Source organism: Bombyx mandarina, chromosome 23, assembly GCF_030267445.1.
Source record: "Bombyx mandarina strain Sakado chromosome 23, ASM3026744v2".
NCBI lineage: Eukaryota > Metazoa > Arthropoda > Insecta > Lepidoptera > Bombycidae > Bombyx > Bombyx mandarina.
In genome coordinates, this window is record NC_143229.1 from 13,644,628 (window position 1) to 13,664,996 (window position 20,369).

Consider the following 20,369-nt stretch of genomic DNA (forward strand, 5'->3'; position numbering starts at 1 on the left):
ATGCCGAAGACCGGGTAAAATGCAGGAGCTTAAATAGAAAAGCGGACGGTCGCACTAGACAGGGAAACGTTAGGAAGAAGAAGAATCTTATCGAACGAACAATAAAATCGCTCTCTAAGAACTCTGAATTAAACTAAATAACACAAATCCAGTGCTTACTTATTAAGCCTGTGTTACTTGTACTAACTTATTAGTACAAACTAATATCCGCCGCGAGTATTTTCTTCCGTACCGAATATCTGCTGCATTGCATTTAATAACATTTTTGAGGTTTTTTTAGTTTTAAATCGTCTATTATTTTCAGGCTGTTTCCATTACACACCCTGTATCCGTCTGAATAGCGTTCAATTAAACTATCTCCCAAATGAAACAGAACCAAAAGTACTATCAAATGGACGAGACTAAAAACGAATCTCCTGATTCAGGGCGTTGTGGTCCAAAAGGCCTTCAGGGTATACCAGCTAGCCGTCCATCCTAAAAACAAACTTAAAACCGTAGTCGAACGATCGATTCGCGTACATATCTAGGTTTTGTTGAATGCAGCGTAGAGGACGTTAGCACAAAGGGTTTGTAGGATGCAAATGTCGTTGTATTGTGCGAGGACATTCACAAAGGGACGTTCGGACTGAACGCGGGCCTTCCGCAGTTACGCGATGTTTTGTTATCGGTTTCTCTGTGGTCTGAGTTATAAAAGATTTGTTTTAAAAAGTAATAAGCTTAGAGTCACTTGGGGACTGCTCTGAGGAATTGTTTGAGATGATTCCATCATCTCGTTTTAATCATCGCACCGCCCGCCATCGAGTAGAGTTCATCCATACTATCTGGAGCCACTGCGATCATCCGCAGTACGTTTCCAGATATCTTTTTTGCCACGTACCATCCGGCTTTGGAATGAGTAAGTGCTATGACACGTCCTTCGTCAAACGAGGCTTGTGGAGAGTATTAAACGGTAGGCAGCGGCTTGGCTGAGGACTCCTTGTAAGCTGTTCGCTATTACTTTGACAAATTACATGACGTCAATGGCGAACCTTGGTGATTTCAGAAGTACTTAGAAGCTAAGTGTTTCAGCTTTGTATTTACTTTACCTTCCGCAAACAAAATCTATGCTGCTACACGGACAATTCTCACTCGTTGCTTCCTGTATAATGACGTAAGAATGAACTTACACTTATTCAAAATTTGCTGTGCCGTTTTTATTTTTGCGATGATCACGAGCATGGCTTTTTTTATTATATATATTTTTTTATTGCCGTGTAGGGGAGACAAGCATGCGGCCCACCTGATAGTGAGTAGTTACAGTCGCTCATGGACGTCAGCAATGCCAGGGGCAGAGCCAAGCCGCTACCTACCGTTTAATTTTTAAGGCATGTACATGTAACGCTAACAGCTTCTAAATTGCCCCACAGCCACACATAGTCTGTTAAATTCCTTTGTTCGCGCTGCAGTTTAGCGAAAGCAATTTCATGTTTTACGGCAACAAGAGATATGAAGAGCTGGATTCGTGCAAAAACCGATACGAAGAACGCTAACTTGAATGCGTAGTAAAATAACATTTACTATGTCCGCTTACCTTGATATGGGCTCGGCTGTTTTATTAACGTACTATACTTGCAAACGAGCAAGGTATTACCAACTGCAACACGCCTTAAATTATTGTCGCGTATTTCTGCGTTGACGAAATCACGAGAGATTGCACGAGCAACATCCATCATCACAGGTATCATGTAACAAAAATAAAAGCTGCAGAATTTGTAGAGTTACATGTGAAGTTGTTTTGAACTCGTCGTGGCGTAAAGGATAAGACGCCCGGTGCATTCGTATCTAGCGATGCAACCGTGTTCGAATCCCGCAGGCGGGCATCAATTTTTGTAGGTTTGCGTGTCTCTGTAAGTTGATTCAATCGTAGCCGTCGGCTAGCGAAGACTAGTGCGTCGTCAACACAGCCACTCAGATTTCAAATGAGGTTGAGACTTCCATCTTTTTTCATTCGATACTTGTGTATCGTCAATACGGCCACTTAGATTTCATATGAGGTTGAAATTCCCGTCTTTTTGCAGTAGACGGTCATGGTTTGTCTGGATAGCTATTCTTGTAGCCCAAACGATAAAACGTCAGATATATAATTATATTAAGCGATGTGACAATACCGGTCTTCAAATCCCGCTGGCAGGTACTAATCTTCAAATTTACAAACATCCATACGATTGAGACACAAACCTTGGGATAGATGTCGTCATCCGCGTTGCGTTGTCTATGGGCTCCGGTGACCACTTAATACCAAATGGCCCGTGAGCTCTTTCTCCCGTGTGAGCAATGAAAAAACAAGCTTTTTAGCAAGATATTTATGATTGAAGTCTCTATTGTGCTTTACGATATTGTACGATACGAAGAAACGGAAGAATTATGAAATAAAATCAAACCCTTAGTAAATTAACTCTATCATTTTAACCAGAGAACAGCTATATTAATTAGTGTGCGCGCCAAATCCTACGTCCACACAGTAAGGCTTGTTGTTACAACGCATTAATGCTTATTGAACGGTAATGCAAACAAGCGAGGCGCCTCCCGGTGTAGGGGAAGTTGTTCATAGCTATCGTTCCCGATGTACCACGGCTTTTATAACTATAGTTTTCAAGCCGAATATAAACGACCTTTATTACACGCTTTTATTAGCTTGGTTTGACTGACTCAATGGTGCAGTAGTTGGCGGACCTGTTTTTTTTATTGCTTAGGTTGGTGGACGAGCTCACGGCCCACCTGGTGTTAAGTGGTTACCGAATCCCATAGACATATGCAACGTAAATGCCGCCACCCACCTTAAGACATAAGTTCTGAGGTCTCAGTATTGTTACAACGGCTGCCTCACCCTTCAAACCGAAACGCATTACCTACTGCTTCACAGCAGAAATAGGCAGGATGGTGATACCTAACCGTGCGGACTCACAAGAGGTCCTACCGCCAGTAATTACGCAAATTATAATTTTGCGGGTTTTGATTTTTATTACACGGTGTTATTCCTTCACCGTGGAAGTCAATCGTGAACATCTGCCAAGTACGTATTTCATAAGAAAAATTTGTACCCACCTACAGGATTCGAACACCGTTGCATCGTTAGATACGAATGCACCGGACGTTTTGTCCTTTAGGCCACGACGACTTCAACTTCAACTATAACGTTTATAATACTAAAAAGAAAATTTAACATAATAAAATTGATCCACTAGAATATCCACTGGAAACTAGACTACTTAACTACCACTATTTGCTGTAACACGTTAACTTTGGTACATTTAAATGACGTAACAAAGACAATCTCGTATCGTCTCACACAACGAGAACGGTACCTCGGATTAGTTTTGCCGCGTCAAATAGCGTGTGTACGGGTTTATTTTGGTCGTGTTAATGCAGTCGTCGCGCTAAGATTCCAGAGACTCTGTCATCACCTACTAGGAAGTAGCGGGGGTTGTAGCAATTTTAATGAAAATTTTATGTTTATGCTTTTAGTTTTTCAAGAGAAGCCAAGCATTTTTAATTGGGTATTTATTGGCGTAATTATCTTTTAAATGAAACGGATAAAATCGCTTAATTTGTTTTCGTCTTAGGAAAGTATAGATAACATAGTCGAAAGTTCTGGAATGGCGACCGCGTATTGGAAAGCGAAGCGTAGGTTGGCACCTGCTAAGAGTCCCGGGGCTTCCCTGGATGCAGGCTGCACAAGTTCGGTTATTATGACGAACCTTGCGGGCAGTCCTAAGTCTGGACGACCGTGGCCTGAAAAAAAATTTTTATTTACGCCTTCCCTTTCTTCGTATCTGTCCATGTATCAGTCTATTTATTTATTCTCTCCGGTAACTATTGATACCATATACTTATGTTAAATTTAGTTGAATCATATTAGCTGCCAATAACAGGTTAGGTGGGTTCTGAATTCATGTCGTGTTGCCTATGCAGTCCAGTAATCAAAGATCTCCATCTATTGAATCCGAAAAAAAGCCTTAGTATTTAGGCCATGAAATACACCAAGACCTCCTCTGCTGAGGGTGCAGGCTTTCTCCATAAGATGCCGCATAGTAAGCAATCCTTTTATAGAAAACAATGTGATTCCGAAAGTCGAATTTTCGCAATTAAATCCCAACGGATTGAATAAAAACAAATAATACATTTATTTGTGAATACATATATCGTAATATATATCGTATTGAGCCGTCACACGTCGCCACATCCGACACCCCCGTTGCTGTCAACTGTCAATCACAGGAGTAAGCGGATTTGCGCGCCCGTCTTCTTTCTATAGCTATAAGTGCTAAATCATGAGCGATAGCGTTTCTATATTTATCTGGTATTTATTGGTCTTTTAATGGTCATTAGCGTTGTTTGGCTTCTTAGTATAACAGTATATCATTTGCACAATGAATACCACCATCCTACACGTTTATGGCTCGAAATGCTCATATTATATAGAAGGTAAGACGGCCGTTGTCTAAATAACCTCTGAGTTTCTCGCCGGATCTTCTCAGTGAGTCGGGATTCCAATCCGGTGGTAGATTCAACGAAACACTATTCTTGCTAGGGCTAGTGTTAGATCTCTCAGATTGAGCTCGTGAGCTCCCCTACCCGTCCGCAAGAAGGTGGAATAGCAGCGAATAGGTACGGAAAAAAACTATAAATGAGTCGACTATTATCAAAGGCGGCAATCTGACTTTTGGACAATGATTGGTAAATCAGAAAAACGAATTATTGACTTTGTATTCCATTGGCAGTCACAAAACTCTTCGGAACGACATCTTAGATAAATAACAGGTTAACTATTAACCTTTATTTAATGCAGGTTTTGAACCGTATTCTTTGAAGGAGACGATTATATTCAAATAAATCTGTATTGACATATCAATAAAAAAATTTTGTCCAAATGTACAGATTGCCGCCTTTGATAATAGACGACTCAAATGCAGTTGAGTCTTTAATCGTCTCAAGGTAGCATAACCAATGAATTGTCAATGAGTTTCTTTAATCTTAAGCTCAAATCAGGTATGAGCTCTGCTACCAATATTAGTCGACAAATAAAGAGCTAACGACTCTAAGGATAACTGGTTACCGAAGCCTGCATAATCGTACAATGCTACCCATCTTAAGACGTGTGGTTGAAAGCTCAATTCCACTGAATTTTTTTTATATGCAATGTCACCAGATCTGAGAATTGGTGGATTGTATTACACATCCGTGCATGCTCATAGCAATGATCACTAGCTACGAAGAGCAACACGAGTTATGATAATTTATAAATTATTTATAAATTGCTCCTCGCTTCAGCTCATGAAAAGTACCAAGCATAAAAATACAGGCTAACTTTTATACGTCAGTAAATCTCCCGAACGTATTTATTTACTTTTCTGATATTAATGATACATATAAGGGAATATCGCAGGAAATCCCACCCTCTGTAGCACGAGTCAATAAAATCGCATGGTTTTGTTGTAATAACTTTTTTACTACCCTACGTTAGTACGCAAAACGACTTCATATAAACTGCTTGTTATTGACACAGACATTACCGACGCGGAGACTAAGCAAGGCTATTATTTCTGATAAATACTTTCTAGTCTCTTGTCTTCAGTAGAACTATTGGTAGGTACCTTATTAGATTTATTTTTTCAACTTTACCTTGGATCAAATGATGATACATCTCTCCTTAAGTCAGGCTTACGGAGAGTACTCAGGGGTAACCAGCCAGTTCGCTATGCTCCTGGCATTCCTGGTGTCCATGACCGACGCTAACCAGTCCCCATCACATGGGCATAGATAGCCGGACTCCCAACAAAGAGAATAAAAACATAGATATCACAAAACATCACGGGTGTTTTGGCAAAAGAAATTGGAGATTCGCATTTTGAAAAATCGAGTATACAATACAATGCCAAATCTCTTAATATATTTACTCCAAAGTGAGCCATGAATAGTGAGTGGGTAACCATTGATTAAATATTTTAATAATAATAATACAATATTGATAAATCATTTATTCCGTTTTACACAGATTTAGATTATTACAGGTAAATAAATAAAAGAAGCAAAAAAAAGGCAAAAGGAGGCAAATTACTAATGTGTCAGTTTAAATACGTCCATTTCATTCTTGTTCGATAAACAACAAAATAAACTAAATTTAATGCTACATACGAATATTAAAAAAATATTTTTCTAACTGAATTTCAAAGTACTTTTAAAAAAAAATTCAAATCGTCTTGTTTTTATTTGTGAACACAAGTATATTCGGATCAATTACTAAGTCAAAAAACTGCAAAGTACCGTAAAATGGGGCGATTAGGGATTGAGAGGCGAATTGGGAAAAAACCGGGAAAATCTTTCGACGCTCAATATAAGTTTTATATCCTTTGCAAAATCTTCCATTTTTTGTAGTTTAATAGTAGAATGTTGAAAGTTCACAAAACAACTCTGAATATGCATGATAATAGCTGCTAACTTATAAAAAATCGCGTTTCAAATTAACTTCCTGTGGTGGTAATTATTTTAGTGCTAGAAACTTTGCTCTCTTTTATTTATTTGATATTAATAGAAGACGACTGTGATTTATAAACATTATTTAGTGCTTGAACCAGCATATATATTAAAGGTAAGTCTCAGTTGTTATTGGTTTTAATGTATTTGATAAAATAAAAATACATGTAAAAATCTGTTGTTTTTGGGGATATTGGGGATGTCTTAGGTATAAATAACAACGAAAAAGGGGTCAATTGGGATGAGAATACGTGAAATGGAAACGATCTAAGTATGAATAGGTATAGGTTTGTAGGGTTGCCTATGTAGTTATAACAATATTTTTTAAATTTGTTGGTAAAAATCTGGTTTGTTCATGATGTTTTTGTCTAGAACTTTTATTCAAAATTATCAATGTGTTATTTTATTGTTTGGTAAATATTTCTATTATCAGTTACGTATTGTTTTCTATTTTTAGATATGCCTCGCGTGTACGTATCAAAGAGTGCATAGCCTTGAGATATGATCCCTTAATATTAAAAACAGCAATAGAAGCCTATGAAATTGGGAATAAGTCTTTAGTTGAAATAGATAAGCAATTTAATATAAGTAAGTCGATTTTGAACAGACATGTAACAAGAACAATGAAATCTCAAGGTGGACAAAAATGTCTAAGTAATATATAATAAAATATTTAATATTTGTTCAGAGTGGGGGTATTCATCTGATTAATCCATGGAATAACCGACACACCTAATCTCTTAACCCAGATAGAAATATCAGCCCCTAAGTACTTACCAAGAACGGAGAAATATAAACCGTTTCTAAGAAAGCTCACTATATATATATATTGTTGTTAATGCACTGTCGATTGCACCTATAATCGAGGTGACATCTACCATGTACTTTTGTCAGTTTTTCAATTTTTTTTTATTGATGATCACTTTGTTGGTGCAACTAAATAAATAAATAAATTAAAACTATATATAAAAATAAAAGTAGTGCCAACCCTAGCAAATTTCTCATTTCGTCCCAATTAACCGCAATTTCCGGGTAAATAGGGATTACACCTATTTTTGCATTTTTTGCTTAAACTGGAATGCTAGTTGCATAATTTTAAATTGGACGACAAAGATGCCCCCAAGACTCAATCATTTTGATCCTGATATAGCATTATATACATCAACAACTACCTTAAAATTGCTCATAAAGTTGGAATTTGTCCCTAATCGCCCCATTTTACCGGTACTCTAAAAGTCGAACATAATAAAAATGAAACTGTAATAATAATTTTAATTTAGACAATGCATAATTGTAAAATTTATAATATATACCGTACAGATTCCCGCCAAAAATGCTACTCAGCCTATTTATTTTGTTTTAATTGCCACGGAATCATTCCTAAGGTGCCTCCGCTCCCACAGCACAAGTGAATTAAAAATACGAGGGTTAACTAATCACTGAGGGCCCACTAAGCTCATCGGTTTACTAAAATAATGTTTATGTTTACTCACGGCTTATGTTTGCCATAGGGTACCCATTAATACTATAAGCCTATACGATTCACAAACCCACTAGCCCTCTTTAACGTACCTACCATAATGTACTGATTAATTTATAAAAATACTGCCCTTTTTGGAAAACTAGTAGTGATAATTTTTTTATAACTGAGAAATTAATTAAATCCCCAATAACATATTCATTTATTTTAAACTAAGGTTGGTCCTTGGCTTAGAATATTCCCTTATACTATTTGTCTAGCGGAACATTTGTTCTGCTTTGGCAGTTCCAGTTCACACTCGGATGTTCCTCAACCATGACTTCCGTCAAAGTCTATATTCCCTTCATAGTTTCCCGCTATTATTAATTTCGGCCGAAATATCACCGTTACACGCATGACCGAAGTAATTTTACCAACAATAGTTGACAAAACATTTAGACCATACATGAAAACAAGCCAAATTCTTGTGTCTATAAACCGACCTCTGACTTAATTCAGGTCGTTCTGGCTGTCAACAATAATCTGGTAGCAGTGTCCCAACATGCAACGGAGAGCGTCATTTAATAAAAAACAAAGTCCAAAGACGTAAAAAAATAATCAAGTTAATTCGCGTATGGTCCGTGAGACAAGTGAAATTTCAAAACGCTTTCGACTTTTCGACTACCTAAAAATTGTTTTAATCATGTAACCATACTATTACTAAATTTTCGTTGTTGGAAAAATCTAGTCTTATCTTGTAGTACTTTAAACATGCAGAAGAGAAACCACTTCAAGCGCACACGTTGTCGATATCATTACCCAAATAATTAAAAACATAAACAAATGGCTTCCAACCCACATTGAGCCGGTAAATCGGAAAAAAGTACTATAATTTCTGGTCCAATCTTTATTATGTCCTTAGGCAAATCGGAAAATCTTACTAGAATGATCCTTGTCCAATCGTTAATGTGTTTTTGATATACACATGGTAAAATTGAGCCACTGAGAAAATCACAAATGAGGGTCCATTCAGACTGTATCAACAAATCTGAAATGTTAAGATAGCCGGAAGTTATTCACGATTGTCATTCCTCTGTCCCTTATTATCTTCGAGCAAATTCCTTGAAAGCACAGTACGATTATATTAAGCACAAAAGAATTATCCACGGGATAATCTGTTAAAAGGTGTCAAACAAAACTGAGGTATCGATACCTAACGCACACATCGAAAACGTTTTAGAAGAATATGCTTACGTCCTTATTTCAGAACTCGCGCTTGGTATAAGTTACGAGAATTTATCCGTTAATCTTTTGAGGATTTAATTACATTTTGGAAGAAAACTGTAGGTATTTGGCAAAAACGGTTTGTAGTAACGTTTTTTGAACGCCTAATGCTTTGATTAATGCATAGAGTTAAGCGTTAGCTCTAACAGCACAATTATATATTTTTCAATGCGCCATGAACATGTTAAAACCCAAATTCTCTCTAAGGCTAAATTGAAACGTAAAATAAGATTGATATTTAAACTACGAATTATTTAAAAGATAAAAGTTTATTAAATTTGAAACTAATTTTTAAATATTTACTTTAAAAAAATAATACTAATCTTCATTTTTAATTAGCAATAGTACGTTAATAGTTAACAATAAAAGCCATTAATAACTTACAAAGTACCTATCTATTCTTCTCCAGGCTCTTCAGTTAAAGTCGCCCAGGAAGGAACCAGAAAGTATTCAAATTAAATACAATTTTACCCTTAACTCGGCGCTTTAATTTTAAAACGCTTCGTTCAAGTTCTCAAAATGACCAAATTCTTATAACTTAAAACCTGTAAGGTAAGCGCCTACGACTAAGGAGGCGCTGTGTTCACTGCCCACATTCAAATTATCCACCGTAAGCCGATTGTGCTCAGTAATCCGCGCACGGCTCGACGCCTCCGTCCGCCGCTGCACGCCTGATATGATCCACGCGACTGCTCTGGGGCTATGAGACACCAAAAATCGCTGAAGTAGCATGGCGCCTTCAAATATACGGTAATAAAAACTGTATTATCTGAAGTCTTCACGATTTTATTCCTACCTACGCTGATATAGCCTTTCAAGGCCATCAGCATAGGTAGGAAAAAAAACTTCTCTTCAGCTTCTTCTAGGTGAGTACACGGGGCTCAAGCCGGAGTGTTGCTAACATTGGCCCTAGCAAGAGCAGTGGTTGACAGAATCTACCACAGGATCGGAAACGCGACCCACCGAGAAGATCCGGCGAGAAACTCAGTGGGCTGTGTCTAAGGGTTAATTTACTCGTTGAGCTCTTCATCGTAAGCGACGGGTTCGGCTAGGACGGTGACTGGTGCTTGAGGTACCTAAAAGCACCGTTAATGGATCGAGAGGATCCGTAATGACGTGTTCTGGGCTCTTCAAGATTGGAATTATTATACTCTATCAGTTAAAATACTGGTGGTAGGGCTTCTTGTGAGCCCAAACGGGTCGGTATCACCAACCTGCTTATTTCTGCCGCGAATAGTAATGTTTGGAGGGTGGAGCAGCCGTTGTATACAAAACTGAGAATTAGAACTCATGTTTCAAGGTGGGTTTTGTTGAGTCATTTGTGTGTTTTATGTCTACGGGTTCCAATAACCACTTAACGCTAGGTGAGCCATGAGTTCGTTTCAGTAATAAAAAAACTATTCGAATTCAAGCTTATTCAACTGGACAGTGATCACGAAAATATTGATATTACACACTTAGAAGATCTGTAAACTTCTAATTGTACTTTTTGTTATTATTTCAAATGAGACCCCAACATGCTGCTCTTTAAAAACAAAGAAACAACATTTAAAGTCTATTTTTGTTGTAATTTAGTTCACGATTGGAAAAACAAATCTAAATTCGTAGATAACTTCATATTATTTATCTCTGACTCCGCTGTTTTATTGACATTCCGCATTAATTCACACAACATAAAAGACGCTTAAATAGCAAACCAAACTAACAATTAATTTCATATTTTTTATCCTGTTGACACTCAGTGGTCAAGTACCGAATTGGAGCGAAGTTATCAAATTATTGTGTTATATCATTAGTCTTTGATGCGCGTGCAAATTTTCAAATTAATCAGACATTTTTAAGTCGTTGAAAAATACAAATATTCAGTTAAAACAGGTCAACCTGACTTATTAAAAATATTAGTGAGAATCCATTAAAAACAAACTATATGGCTATATAGTAGATGGCCGAAAAAATAACATTATATGATTCCTCAAACATACATACATACATACGAAGGTAATAAAAGCGTGTTAAAATGACGGTAGTTCGCGGCTTAATTTACTATAGTGTAAGAGTTTGAATTAAAAAGTAGGTGCATTGAGAAAACAAAAACAGGAGAGAGCAACAAAAATCCGAACTAGTAGCAAATCAAACAAACAACAACCAGAACCGTTTCTAACAACACGTTACATAAAATTAACATTCGGTTTTTAGTTTATCAAAGCGCAGCCGGGTAACCGGAGAGCCGGCCCGGACCGGTTTCAGCCGGAATTATCCGCTAATGGCTGGTAATTGGACGGAATAACCACATTAGAGCGTAACCCGACCCGCCCACTGCGACTCGTTAACCATCGAGCATCGATTTACAATGTTTAAATAAATCAACCAATTACCGACATGAGGGTTATGTTAAAATCTCAACTTACATCTCTTTAGCTCGTTTAATGCAATTACGTTACGATAATTCGTTCGCTGTTAATTTAATTAATTATTATGATTTTATAGACGTTCTTAAAACAGTAAACGTCCTAGAAAAAAGAATACAACAGGGGCTGCGATATACCTACATACGATTTCTGTGGTAAAGCTATGAAGGTCTAAGAGTTCTTAGCCATCCATCCATACCAAGGAGAACATTTAAAATACATACAATTAAAATAAAAAGTAATTAGGATTATGATTATAAGTACGATTGTAAGTACTGATAACTGAAGAAATTCAGCTTACTAAAATGACGTTTGATAATATGCCAACAATAGTTCAAACAAAAATTAAATTATATTCGTTAGTAGTGCATCACAGCTGAAACGATTTGTTTAGTTGTTGTAACGCTTGCAATAGTATTTTAATAATATTATATTGGAGTAATGAAATGTATATAAGGCTTTTAGACGGAGATAAGTTGTTGTTCTTGTTTTTTTTTAAATATATGAGTCATACATTTTTTTTAATTAGGTATATGACTCGACATCTTTAAAATGCCACAAGCCAGTATCTGCTGTCAACTTAAATAAATAACTTCATTATAATTAAAGATCTTACTGAACGTTTATCCAGGGCAAACTTGCTCTGTGGCGGTAGCCATTATACAACACAAAATATTTGACCAATGCCTGAATCTCGGTTACGACATTTTCAAGATAAGTTTGCATATATACAATTTCGCGACAACAACGTTGGGTTCGTCGGTCTACCGAACATTATCACCCGCTCGGTGGAAGATCTTCCTTTCATCGTTATACCTACACTCTGTATCGGTCAAGTATATTGTTCTTCGTCGTATGCATTATTTATTACTAGAAATGCTCTGGGATTGACACCGCGTTTAAGTTAGAAAAAATAAAGAGAGAGAAAGAGAGAGAGAATATACGTTATTGCACACCAAAAGACAATTAACATATATAATATTAATTTTTTCAACATAAAAGGTTGCTTAATATCACTCTCTGATCCATAAATTACCAGTTGCTTTGCTGATTCGGTGGTACATGAAATTGCGAAAAAAAATATCACGAACATATACCTACTGCTGTATTCATTTTAGCAGCTAGGTTTCGGCTCTATCAAGTCAATCGCCATGTATAAAAGTATCCGTTGATTTAATCGAGGTTGTAAACTGGCTTTTCCCATTTCTTCAACCAAATCATTTCGATCGTTTTTGTCTGATTGAAAAATAGCGATTCTCGTTTATAGACAGTTTGTAGATTAGTACAGATGTTCCAATGACATGAGGCATTCCCGATCCTGCGGACCGAATGGAAAACAGTCGACGTCGCCCAAAACACGTCACTTCGGATCCTCCCGATCCACTAACGGTGCATTTAGGTACCTCAAACACTGGTCACCGTTCTCGTCGAACCCGTCGCTTGTGACAAAGGGCTCACAGCAGAACGGAGTTTCTCACCGGATCTTCTCAGTGGGTCGCGTTTCCGATCCGGTGGTAGATTCTGCGAAGCACTGCTCTTGCTAAGGTTAGCGTTAGCAAAGTCGTAAGGTTTGAGCCCCGTGAGCTCATCTACAAGCTCGGCGAATCTAGAATAACCTCTCGAGGTTACTAGAATAGGTAGGAAAAAAAATGTAACGAGGGCTTTGACCGCGTGGATGGTTCAAGGTAGATGTCGGTAATAGGAAGGCTTCCACTAGTGACTAGGTAACTAGAAACGCTGTGAGCTTGTGTATCTCTCATTACGGATATGAAACAAACAGGCCTAGCTACAGATGTGAAAGCATATGGCCTCCTTTCATTTCTCCAAATAGATACACAACAAACGTAATGACAATTCCACATAAAACAAAAAAAAAACAAAAAAAATCTATATATTAAAAAAACCAGTAACAATTCCACATTCGACACATAATAATAATAATAATAATAGCTTAGAATCCATTAACAAAACTATCGTCACAGTATTTAGTGGCGTTCACACCATGCAATATGGCGGTCGCCCCATGCGTCCCTCCCCCCTTATACATGGCGACATAATTACCGCACGACACAATACAGAACACGACACAATGTGTCGCGGATGTCACACGCGCATTCTAGGGCTGAAGCGCTACCTACTGAGAAAATGGCTTAGTTTGAACACGATAACTATATTATAGAAATAGCAAATGTATTTTAGCTAGAATTACCACTTGGGTTGTAGCGTAGCTTTGGCTGTCATCCATGAAAATTCGAAGCGGTTCGAAACATCGGAAGCTGTAAAATGAATCGCGATTTCACTATGCCAATTTTTAGATCGAAGTTTATAATCTTCTAAGTGAAAAATTTGTGTCGTAATTTATTCTACAGTTTTCGAAGCTTAAATGCTTAAATGACAACGAATACAAAAATTGCCAGTATGTAAAAAGTTTTTTTTTTAATCTCACTCTTTTTAATTTTATATTATTTGGTTTCAATCGTTGAAATGTATTGCGAAGGACAATTACAATACCATAGAACGTGTAGATCTCAATTTTCAAACTAAGGACCATTCGCGTTTAATTCTAAGCGACGTACGCCATTGTAGTGAAATCAAAATCAGACGTAGGTAAGTCTCGGGTTACTAAGCTGATATAGGCCGAGATGCGGTGATGGCTGCGTGGAATTCTAATTATTCGCAGCCTCCGAAGTTTCTGGTTACTTTTTGTACGAATTACAAAAAGATTTTAGGTCAATCACTATTGTTGGTACATCGGGTCGGTTTACGCGGAATTTTCATTTTTTTTTTGTAAATTATGTTTTCTTTTTACCAACGAAACTATCAAGACTTAACCATAGGCAACATATTTCGTTTTTAAACACGAATAAATCGTACGCTTCTATTATGTATGATTATATTATCTAAGATTGAATATAAGAAAAAAACATAAAGATGCCGTTACTATGATTACAATGTTACGACTCAGTGTAATGGGTCTTGTATTGTGCTAGAGATATATCTGATTGTAGTGGTCACGGGACGATGATTTCAATGCTCTAAAGTAATTTGTTTTCTCCATAAATACAATGCTGTAAAATATTTACTTGTAATACAAAAAAAAATGTTCATAATTTAATGTTGTGATTATGTATCACTCTTTTTTCTTGCGAGTATCGTTACAGTCTCCGAGAAGCTATAATAGAACACAGTAAAAGCTCTTGGGAACTTTTATACTTGAGAAGAATTGAGTTAGAAATGAAGTTTCAACTGACAAGATTTTTCTCTTAAAAATCTAGTAATCAAAACGGCGCTTTTTTTTTGTCACAGATTCAGAAAGAAAACAAGTTTTTTTTTTATATATAAAAATGTCCGTAGAATTCTACTGCTACTATTTTTATTTAAATGCTAATGCTACTATTTTTAAAAAGCTTTTTCTTCTTCTGTGATCATAATTACTCTACTTTTTGGCTGTAACTTAGCTATTTGTATTAACCGAAACTTGAACTTTATCGAAAATCAGTAATCAGGATTTTAATGACATAATATTATGAAAAAACGTTTAAATTCAGTATTCCACCTTATCTGAAATCTATTAAAATCTTCATAATACCTTACCAACCAAAAATACTATCTACAAAATCTTCTTTTTAATGTAAGCACTTTTTTTCTCAACCCATACCACAAGGCAAACGGGTGTCGATTTTAACAGCAACAGCCGTCGGCACACAAAAAAATATTTGTATATTACACTGAAGAGTAAATAAATAGAGTGGTGATCCGCTGATGGCATTGTTGCTGCCCTATTGTGTCTCATTATACGGGGCACAGATAATGTTTTTATGGTGTCTGAGTTTTATGGGGATTATGTCGCGAATCGGCTGTGTAGCTGTATGATTGTCCTTGACAAATATTTGAGGGATAATAGTGATAGGGCATTTTGGATACCATCATGTCCATTATTGCTTTAAAGCGATAATATGATTGATGAATTCTTCTAAAGTGCTTCACAATTAGACCTTGCCTTTCATGGGGTGTTCATCAGAGCACAGAAACAGAAAACGCTACGTGATGTTAGAAAACAGTATTTTTTAGTCAAATTTCTTGCATTTTCTTTGATGGCTGATGGTAATGCTGGAATTCACTAGATACCAACAGCGTCAAAAACTGACGCTTTGACTAGCCACCAGCCCCAAGTTTCAATTGCGTAAGAATAAATGTTTAACTATTCGAACCCTTTTTTTATATATTTATTTTTATTGCCCGTGTAGGCAGACGAGCTATACGGCCTACCGGACTCGCCCATGGACCTCAGCAATGCCAGAGGCAGAGTCAAGCCACTGTCTACCGTTAAATTGGTTAACATTCTCCTGTTGTCGTAAAAAAAAAAACGGAACGCGCACATATCTCATCAAGACAGTGGTCTTATTTTATCTGTAGACTCTTTCGACTCCAAATTTCCGTGCTTCGATAATTCCGGTTGAGTCATTCGAATCATTCGTTACAAAAATGTTACAGAAAAAACGTGCAAAAGTCATGAAGGCACGAACGACGCTTCTTATCCTCATTAGAGCACTAATCCTCTAACAAATGAAATATCACAATAAAGCGGATATAAGCAAAGAAATTTAATCCTTAAACAATACATGGGACTCGTGAATGGGCCGCGTTATCTAAACAGTAGCTAACAGGTATTTTGAGTTCTTATCATATTCTTGTGTCTTTTGTAATCTTTACGTTTAGAGGTTTCGTGTCTATGAAGGCTTTGTTTCATTTCGTCTATTGTATTTGCATTCATTCTAAAATTAAGCCTTATGATTCTAGACGCATAAAGCCATCAAGCTAACCTGGCTTCTACATAATATATTATTATCTATGCTTCTACAAAGAGCTCAATTGAACTTTTTATGAAAAACCACACTGGTTTAATTGGAAATATTTTTAATATGGGTTGAAAGACTATTTGGTTTGCTCGTCATTTTTGCTACATTACAAGAGAGCCATCTAAAGGTTAAAATTTGAAAAGAATATCTTAACATAAAAAATTCTTCGGCTATTCGAATGGAGTAAACTTAAACGCAGTTCAATTAAAAACTTCGAACTGTTCATGCCACGGAATAGATAAATAAGGTTTATCTATTCCTTGGTTCATGCTAATACCGAATAAAACGCACCTTTACAAATTACAAAGATAAATGTCGTTTAAATCAAATGTCACCTTTCACCCCTCAACCGATAGTTAACGCAATTTTCATATATTATGTCGACGAATAATTCCTTAGAATTCTATTATCTGTGAAAACTATAAAGTATTTAAAAAATCTAAAACAATGTAATGACAGTAAAAAACATGAAATTAAATCCGTGAAACTAATTCTATGACTACCGCTGACGTAAACCGTAGATAATTCATATTTTTAGTTATCTAGGACTCTTTAAAACTTGTGAAAAACAAGAAATAAGTCGGGTTACCTAAAACAATAAATGAACATAGAAAGCACTGAAGGAACACACATCTGTGATGATGTCACACAATGCTCCATTAAACAAAACTATAAGAGTAATGAACAAATAAAAAATTAATCACTAATGGTCTACGATTTATACTACCTACATTACGATTAATAGAACTAGATTAAAAAAATATATGTTTTTACTATTGTTGTGCATGTGTACGACAATAGTAAAAACAATGTGCACCTGCACGTGCGGTCGATTTATACAGTCGAAACAGGCGAATACCTACGTAGTAGCCTAATACATAAAACTCCGGATAAAATATATTTGTTTGATCACATAGAAAATGTAGGGTACACGTAATTTCTTACTAGAAACTTCGACTTGGTATATGTTAGTCGATATCTGTGTAAAAGTTAACTCAAATTTGTATGGAGTTGAAACAGCGCCCCTAGCGGCAAACATAATTAAACGTTCCAACTCCATACAAATTTGAGTTAACTTTTACGCTATCGAGAACGTCAAAAAACTCGCACGGAGCACTCAGTTGATCCAAAACACTGGCACATACACTTATGGCAAATGGTAAAACAAAAAGCGCGCCAAATATACCTAATCCTCATAATACATTTAGGAGTTTGTCGTCGCAAAAAAACCACAAAAACGTACATTATATTTTATTTATCCTTAAAAATTACTCTAAATCAGACAATGGTGGGCCAACTGATCCCATTGGCGTCCAGCATCAATTACTAAACGAAAAAAAAGGTTCTCCTTCAAAATAACTCTGTCAAAATAACGCACTGTTCACACCGGAAGGATTAAAAGATAATCATACAAAAGAAAAAGGAAAGAAAGGTTAACATGTAGATATGATTCTTTAAAGTTTCTCTTCGTTTTGGTTAGAACAGCAAGAATTATATTTGCATAATATCTTTTAAAACAGTTTATTTAAAAAAATCCTTTATTCTAGTATCTCAACATTGCCAGGGCAATGAATGAACGGTAGGATTATCTGTCAGCCCTTCAAACGACTCTGACTAGAAGTACTTCTAATACCACCTTAGATAATAAAAGGTACGGTGTCCTAAATTTACATGTTTATTTGAAATTTAAAACTAAGCCTCTGTATCAAATAACATATAGGCACCTATATGTTTGTTTCATGGTAATCTAACTCCGGCATTATTGTGGTGATCCCGTGTCATTAGACGCCATCGAGGTAGGTTCCCGCCATTTTCGGATAATTTTCGCGCTCCAGCTAGGGCTGTTAAATAAATTAAAATTAAATTTTAAAATCATATTAATTTAGTTTACGTGAAGAGAAGGCATTCTTCGATGTGATCTCGAATACGAGATGCACAGATTCACCGGCTAGAGGGCAAATTATGAGTTCACACGGGTAATTAGCATCCATGTGCCTATAATAGATATTACGGTCTCATACAATCCATACGTTCGTTTGAAGGGCAAGATAGCAATTTTACAATACAATTTAGACATCAACCTAATATCTCAGTCCTTTGTGATGTCTATAAGCTGCACTTTTTAACGAAACGTAGTTTTAGCGGGTCGCGATTTCGTTCCGGTAGTTGATGCACTCGCGAATCAGCTACCATTTAAATAACGTAAGTAGACCTAATTAGAACAACCTAATTAACTTTATTACCAATTCTAGTAAAAACAAAGCGAACAACCCTACGATAAATGATGACATCCAACTCTGGTATTGTTACTGGAACTGTAATTACCTTTGTGAGTTGATCCCGGTGCCCGGTAAACGTTGTTTAGTCGAGCTAGTCCTAGATTTAGTGGCTCAAATTAAATGACCTCTATTTACCTTCCTAAATTGTAATTTTGTGATATTTATAAATAGACAGCACATTTGCATGAATTAAACTTTGTGTTGTCGATCTTTAAGTTTTAAAACGGTAATATTCAAAATCTGGTAACCAATTTTCGTTTCAATGATACAGATTAAATCCAATTTCTAACTAATGATGGCAGTATTCTAAGCGGCAATATAAATGTAAATATATCAAGACATAAAATACCCGAAAAGCGGAGTTTTCTCGTTAAATATAATTGAATATTTACAGACCATAGTATTTCAGTACCTGTAAACTAGGAACAAGGACCATACTGACATCTGTTGTCTGTTGCCAATGTACTTTAAAACTCTAGTTTTTATGTTTATTGACCCATAATGGGCGATAGATGTCGCTCAAAACAAAAACAAAAAAGAAGTTTTGTTTACAATTTTTTCCCTGTTGAAAAATCAGCCGTACGTACTTGTGTACATTTATTAAATATTTTCTATGCGAATTATGGATATTTTACCCCTAACTTATTGGCCAAACTATAATCAGTCTATTTCGACTTTTTAGCGGGAACGCGAGGAGTGAAGTTGTGTGATTTGTTTTATTTTGTCTATTTAGTGTTTCTTCAGGTTTAAATGTGTAATAACGGTGATTTATTAACTGTTTAATATCTGTGACAGTGCACAAATGTGGGAAAATGAAACAAAGCCGCTGGACGTAACTTCTCGGGATCCTCCAAAAAGTCTGAAAGAATCTCAGTGAATGACCACTATTTTACTGAGATTATATTTCATCCCATATCATTTCATCTCATTTCCTTTCATTTCATCCCAGTTGATTGATGCCTCAAATTAATCATCTTCATTTCATTTCACTTCATATTATCAATTCTATGCTTCAGAATCCCAAACAGACAAATACGGTGACGATATAAAGATCGCGGTACCAGAAATACATCGATGTTTCACGCCAAACAAAAACGAATGTTTTGAATGTATCGATTAGAAACATAAATATAATAATGTAATGTATTGTGTTTATTAAATAAATATGGTAATGATAGTAAAAGAGAAAGAAAAAGAGAAAAGAAAGAGAAAATCATTTGTTTGAATCAAATCATTTTTTAGTTTTTTACTAAGATAGTTTTTAAATGTACGAAATTTATCTATTCGGAAACTGAATGGGTAGTTTTCAACTATTACAATGAAGGCAATCAAACGTTGAAAGAATGCGGTTTTGGCATTGTAATCTAAATTGTAATGAAATATGTATTTGTAAATGTGACACTATGATGCGATGAATCGAGTAATGAGATTTGTGGCACTCAAAGCATCGATTAAAAGTAAATCAACATTCGACAACACTATTGTAGACATTAGGTCCATAGATTACACACCTTAGGTAGATAATTCACGACGTTTGGTGTTTACATATCTCTATTAAATTAAGTGT